The sequence below is a fragment of the Perognathus longimembris genome, chromosome 9 (genome assembly GCF_023159225.1).
Source record: "Perognathus longimembris pacificus isolate PPM17 chromosome 9, ASM2315922v1, whole genome shotgun sequence".
NCBI lineage: Eukaryota > Metazoa > Chordata > Mammalia > Rodentia > Heteromyidae > Perognathus > Perognathus longimembris.
In genome coordinates, this window is record NC_063169.1 from 64,251,192 (window position 1) to 64,258,371 (window position 7,180).

Sequence of the window (7,180 nt, forward strand, 5' to 3'; positions counted from 1 at the left end):
ATCTTATTGACAGTATAAGAAAGTATTCAAATAATCTGAATATAAAACTCTGTACTCTTGTTAATAAGCACTCATGTTTCTCTGTTCAAACGAAAACTTTCTGGCAATAAATGCTCTTAATTTTTCAGTTACAATAGATGCCAGTATTTTTTTAATCTAATCTGTAAATTTTAACAAATGTTTACCAAATAGTTAAGATCCTCACATATATCCCAGAGAAAACAAACATAAGTCTTAGACTCCCATAGATGGCGCTGTAGTGGAGGAGGCTGGCAGTCAGCAAAGACCAGGGTAATAAGTAAATTCAACCCCTTACAAAGTGACTAGCTCAGGTAAAAAGGAAGAGGAATGCAGTCTACTATGGAAGGGTAGGACAGAGAGGTTGTAGTAAGAAGACAACAAGTTCTAGTATTTACATGATCAATGGAAACCATTTTGCAAAGAGGAAAATTAAACTTGATGTAGGAAGGGAGTTTATTAAGCAGATACCTGACTCAAAAGAGCTCAAGACAAAAACAGACATGGTCTGCCTAAGGAACATAAAGGACTATTGTGATCAAAGGTAATGATTGAGGCCGAGGATTTCAAGAAATATTGCAGCAGACCAGGGAAAAATACACTGAGAGCCCCCTTGGGATTTTTCCCCTGGTCTTCAGAATAGCTCAGTATTAGGCCTTTCATTATGTTTGCTTTCGCCTTCCTCTTAGATTAGGGTGATGTTTGTAATCTTGGGTGCAAATATTATCAGAAGTTTCAGCTGAGGTGCTTAGCTCTTGCAAGAAAAGAACTTGAGGAGGATGTGAAATGCAGAAAAAGTAGTATCAAAGTTTACAAAGAAAATAAGGATTCAGTCATAGAGACGATATCTCAGTGAAGAGATCAACAGTGCACTCATGAGACCTAAGGGGATGAGTTGAGATTTTTTTAAAAAATAAAATCATTAAAACAGTATTAGATTTGTATCAATTATATTTCAATATAAACCCTCTCATAATGCTTTCATGATATGTTTTTGCCCTCCTGGTTTTGTCCTTATCTATTTCCAGTTTGTAACAATGCTTTGCTTTTAAGAAAAAGCTTTTATTTTTCCAATCCAAATGCCCTCCATTTAAATAGCTATCTTATGTTCCTCTATATCTTCTACTTATGGGTTTATTTTTTACCTCCTAATTTTTAAACTACGTTCATGACAGAATAAAAAGGGTAAAGATCACCTATCCACATGGCTGCCAATATTATGCAAATATTGGTGTTGCTTAGATTTTTAATGAGATGCCTTTGCATCTTTTCCCCGTGTTCTTATAACCATCTAAGAGTTACAGAATGTTACAACCCAGATAGGGATAGCTGAGTTAACAAAGCTTACAAACAACCTTGAAAAGCAAAACCATCTGAGAGAATCCTGGAGAAGCTGAAAGGAAAGAACATAACACCAAGAGCCTAAAATCTTCATGTGTTGACCATTTGGTTGAGTTTAAGATGGGAAAGGTTACAGGTTAAAGGTTACAGGTTAAATTATTTGGTCTTCTCAAACACAAGAAAGAGGAATGGTAGTCCTTTACTGCTGAGCCAGTCCCTCAACTCCTATTAATAATATCACTTTTATTAGATTCCTAGAGGAGAGAGTAAAACCAAAGAGTTCCCCTACTCATATTTATAAGAAATCGGGTGAACTTACTGAAATTAGAGGAGAGTTAAAGTCACAAATGCCCAAATAGTAGTCTCTCTGGGTCTCCTCTTGTACTGGGTCACCACCATATGTCAAGAGATTCCTCTCACCCAATCCAGAGGCCAGAAAAGGGTGGGCCTTCTCAGAAAAAAGAATTCAAGGATGGACACAGAGGGGACTTAAGCAGAAGAAAGTTTATTGACAAAGGTGCAGTAAAAGCAAAGTAAAAATGAACTCCCTGGCAGGACCGGCGGGGGGGGGGGGGGATGCTCTAGAAAGAGTGCATAGCTGAAGGTCCTCAAGACTTTATTGGGGTCTATAGACCTGGAGTGGTTCGTTTTATGAAACTGGATAATGTGTCATCCATTAACTTCTGCAGATTGGCCATCTGTCACACACCATTCCACATGGTGGACAGAGGAGCTTTGGGTCTTAGATGGTCAGACTGGGGCTGTCATGTTTATAAGCTGTAGGTCAACGAGATCCTGCTATATGTAGGTCATGAGTCCTTCAGTTAAGATCAACAGCCCAGGATATGCTTCTGTATCAACAGAGAAGCCATCATTTTCAGGTATCAAGTTTTCTACCTCCCTGCCTAACCCCCGTATCACAAGGACTCACTAATGGTTGAGGAAGTAGCCAACATTTTCCAACATTCTGATATGTTTCCCCCTAAATCCCATAAAGCTCCAGGCTTGGAAAAGGCTCACTATTGTCAGGTGTCAACCATAACTCTACTTAACGAAGTCCACCCACTTCAACCTGACCTTGACACCTCTAAGGTAAAGTCCACAAATTGCTGTGCTAGTTAGAATTCTCTTTTGTCTTCCAGTCCTGGGACTTGAACTCAGGGCCTGAGCACTGTCCCTGGCTTCTTTTTGCTCAAGGCTAGCACTCTACCACTTGAGCCACAGGGCCACTTCTGGCTTTTTTCTATATATGTGGTGCTGAGGAATCGAACCCAGGGCTTCATGTATGCAAGCCAAGCACTCTGCCACTAGGCCATATTCCCATCTCCCTAGTTAGAATTCTTTAAATTCTATTTCCATGAAAGTTAGAACTCTGTAATTGTACATGATTGAGGGAAGAAACTCGAAATGACCCAAATAGAACTGGAAGTTCAGGTTAACTGATTTGAATCTTGGAAATTACATAATATCATTAGCTTTAGATGTCAGCTTTTGGCTTACCTCTGAGTTGATGGCCATATAACACAGAGCTGAACAAAGTCCCCTTTACTGCTTAAGATTTACAATAGTTACCAACTTAGAAATAGGCTCTTGTTCCCAGAGTATAACCATATGATCAATATCTTAGTTTTCTGGCTTGCCTTCAGAAATAATCTTGCCAGCTTAGTTTAGTCAGCATCTCCCTTGTTCCTAATATTCACTTTAGTAATCTATGACTTATCACCCATGGTCCTTGGCTATAAATAGTTTAAATCTTAATACCTAGTATTGAGGGTTAAAATTGAAATTAATCTCTCTCGCTTTGTCTCGCAATGTGTGTGTTTCTCTCTCTTTCTTCCTTCAGAACCACATAAGAGTACCCCAGTTCCTGATTATCTATATTATGAGCCATGAGGACTTTTTTCCTTAACATTATGTACCAAGCAATGTGCTTTATCTTAGCAAAGGTCTGTATTAAGGATCCAACTTTTGTTAAATGATAGAAGTGCTAATTTTACATTCTGCAAACAATGAAATATTATGCAATTAACAGAAAGGACTATTTGAGTGGATTGAAGGGTGAGCTGTATAATGAGAAGCTAATGACAGGGAGATCCTGGCTACAGATATTTGTAGAACAGTTCCTGTTTTACGAATTGTGGAATATTTATTTGGCATTTCCATAAATCAACCTCCAAGGAGAAAATGGTACAGGAAAGACAGTTATCCTAAACCCAAAGGATGCTCATTATTTTACTATTGAATTTTAGGATCTTTTGTATCCAATAAAATCCTAAGCATTGATTTTGCAACCTGTGTATTTAAATAAAACTTGGAAAGACAATTTGCCATCTGAAAGCACATGTGAACAGTAATTCACTGGTGGTGAATCTAGACAACTCTTACCCAAATAATTCCTTCAACCAAATGGAAAGACCCAGCAATGTTGTCGTTCTAGTCTTTCCTGCAATGGTTTCTTCTTTTCACTCTTACAACTAATTGTTCTTTGTTGTTGGTGGTGGTGGTAGTCATGGAGCTTGAACTCAGCGCCTGGGCACTGTCTCTGAGCTTTTGTAGCTCAAGGCTACCACTCTACTATTTTGAGCCACAGCTCTACTTCTGGTTTTCTGGGATCCATTGGAGATGAGAGTCTCACCTATTTTCCTCCCCAGGCTGACTTTGAACTGTAATTCTCAGATCTTAGCCTCCTGATTAACTAGGATTATAGGTGTGAGCCACGAGTGCCTAACTCAACCAATTGTTCTTTTGGGGAAAAATGTCCTTTTTATTAGTATTTTTCAAAGAAAATCTCAAAATACTTTGAAATCATTGCTTTCTGCAAAAAGGGCTGGATCCATTAGTTTGTGTGGAAATGGAAACCTGAGACCTATTGAGATTACTTTAAGAAGTGGGAAGGGGGAGCGGTGACAGGGTGAGATGGATTGGCATACATTTGAACATGTACAGAAAAATCACAGTGAACACCTGCTTGAACAGCTAATGTAGACTACATGTAAATAACTTTTGAAAATCACATGATTGTTATCGTACCTCTAGTTCCAAATTTAACACCTTCTTCTTTTCATTCAGTAACATTTCTGATCACCTACTGTGTGTCATGCTCATATCAGTGTATCGGTCCCTGTTAATGGAGCCAGCCCGAAGCCGGCTGAAGCCAGCCCCGAACAAGAACCTGTCTCCAAGGATCCCAGAGTCTGATAAGATGAAATAATAGGGAAACAAGTAGCTATGAAAATCTGAAAAAGTGCCAGGAAACTATCAACTGGAAAAGAGGAAAAATGGAAGAGATGACATTGAGAAATGTGTGTGTGTGTGTGTGTGTGTGTGTGTGTGTGTGTGTGTGTGTTACCATTTCATTATATGGCGGTCCAATCTGATCTAGAACTTGTGGTCCTCTGACTTCAGCCTCCCAACTGAATGATGGGATTGCAAGGATGGGCTACCATACCCAGTTGACATTTGGATTTCATTTAATACTAGGGTATTTCATCACAGGCTAACTATAGCTGGATGAGTAAGACTTAATGGAATTAGTGCAAACTTGCACTAACATTGACTCCCAGCTGGAACTGAAATGAGGGAAATGAGAACAGTTCTTAATGTATGGCCCAACGTGATCTCCATCAGAATGACCTTTAACTTCTTAAAAATTTAGGCTCTTCAGATCAATTCCCAGGGCTTATGATTTATGTGGACGAGTGTCAGAAATCTATTTGGTCCATGCTATGAAAGGTGCTTATGTATCCTTAAATTTCATGGTCCTTATGTAAGACCCTGGTGTCACCTTACCTGTGCGAACACAGGCAAGCCACCTCCAATGATGAATGTAAAGTAAGGGGAGAGAGAGAGCGCAGTACATAGACAAGAATGCAGGAGCAGACGAGACAAAAGATCCAGAGAGAACAGCAGCAAGAAGCGTGTCTCTTCTTCAGCCCTCACTATTGAGTTCCAGAGTTTAAGACTCTGGTCCATGGGTGTAGGGACAAAGAAAACTGAAGATATCAATGTAAATCCCACACAGTCCAGTATTCTAGATAGCATATGAAAAGCGACTTAGACACCAGAGAACATACTCAAGATTTAGTTCCTGGAAATGAAAAACAAGTCAAGAAAACATACATCCTTGCGACCTCTGGGCTTGGATTCTTTCACTTAGCATGACTCCCCCCTCCCCCACCCTTAGTCCTTCTATTTCTTTGCAAATGATGCAATAACATTCTTTCTAACGGATGGATAAGATTCCATTCTGTATATAATCTTTAGTTTTCTCTTCCTATAACACCAGTGGTACAGATGCAGTTACACAAAAGAAGAGCATGCGCTATAAAGGCAGCAACCCAGCAATGTGCAAGGAGATGGAACTTTTTTGTAAGGAAAGAGCAGCAGAATCACAAGACAATCTGTATCAAAACTCAGCGAATTTATGCTAAACAGTGTCCAATTCCAGCGAGTGCCACTCCATTGAATTTGAGCCAGGCCACCTGATTCCTTCCTCCACTGGTAAAGACCGTCTGGTAGAAACCAGCTGCTGTGGATGGGGTTCAGAAAATTGTCCCTGAAAAGAACTCTGGGCCATCTGTGCTGGCTGATCGATTGCTAGGATGTTCTCCAAATCACAGACCTTCCTCCTGCCGCCTCCCATCAAGACCTTCTCCATTGTACAATCAGGAGAACATCCCTCGTCGGCATTTCTTGTCATTTACCGGGAAGAGCAAGGATAGACAGGGAATGGAGTTCAGGGCCATGGTGAACACCAAATAAGATTTTCTGGCTGAGGCCAGCAAGCCCTTTCCCAGGAGCATGCTCTGGAATGGACACAGATCTGGGAATTGACTTGTGTTGAAGCGCCTTGTGAATACGGAGCCCAGTGGAAATCTTTACAAGGGTATGTTGTATTATGAAAGAAGAAAAAGGGAAAGTCGGCTCAGCAGTTGAGTAAGTTGCCCAGGTGGAGACAGGTGGTATATTCCTGCTCCAAAGTTTGAACACAGACACTTTCATTATACTCCTCTCACGAGAAGCCTCTGCCTTCTCGTGCTTTCTGGTTTTCTTTTCTTTTTGTTATATTTGGGAGGTTTGACTCTGATAATGATGTATTTTTTTTTTCTGTGCCAACATCCGGCAAAAGAGTTTTTTATGACTCCTGAAAAAGGCAAAACGATTCATACAACGAGATCTAAGTAGCAACGATGGCTTTAAATTTTTACTTTGGGCATGTCAATAAGGTGAAGGCAACTAGAATTAATGCAAGGAATATGAGACACCAGGCAGAGTCAAACTAGGCTGCACAGAGGTTTGATAAACTTAAGAAAAATTGTTGAGCATACTAAAGAAAAAAGTGAAAATAATAAGTAAATATGTCTGCTTTGTTTTTGTAAAGCAATTTGTTAGACCACTGTTTCCCCTTTAGCACAAGGTAAAGCATCTTTTCTTCTTACTGGAGAAGCAAACTCCCATGACTGAGAATCGAGATCATCATGAAACACTGGAATAATGTCCCATTTGGAATCACTTATTATACTTCAAGTAGTTAGGGATTTAAAAAAGCATTTTGAAAATCATAAAGAGAACTTAGGTAGCAAAAGAATGAAGCCCACCAGTTGCCTTGTGAAATGTATAACTAGCAATTGGCTAAAGCAAGAAAATCAATTACTGTCTCTTCAGAACAGTAGGGAGGCTGGCCTAGTCCTTGGCCTCTGGATGTGACATATTAAAGTTTTTCTGGAGTCAAATAGAAAAGTAACACCAACACTCCAAAACAAATCCCGTATAAACATTTTGTTTGCGGTTGGTGTTCTACCACTTGAGCACACCTCCTCTT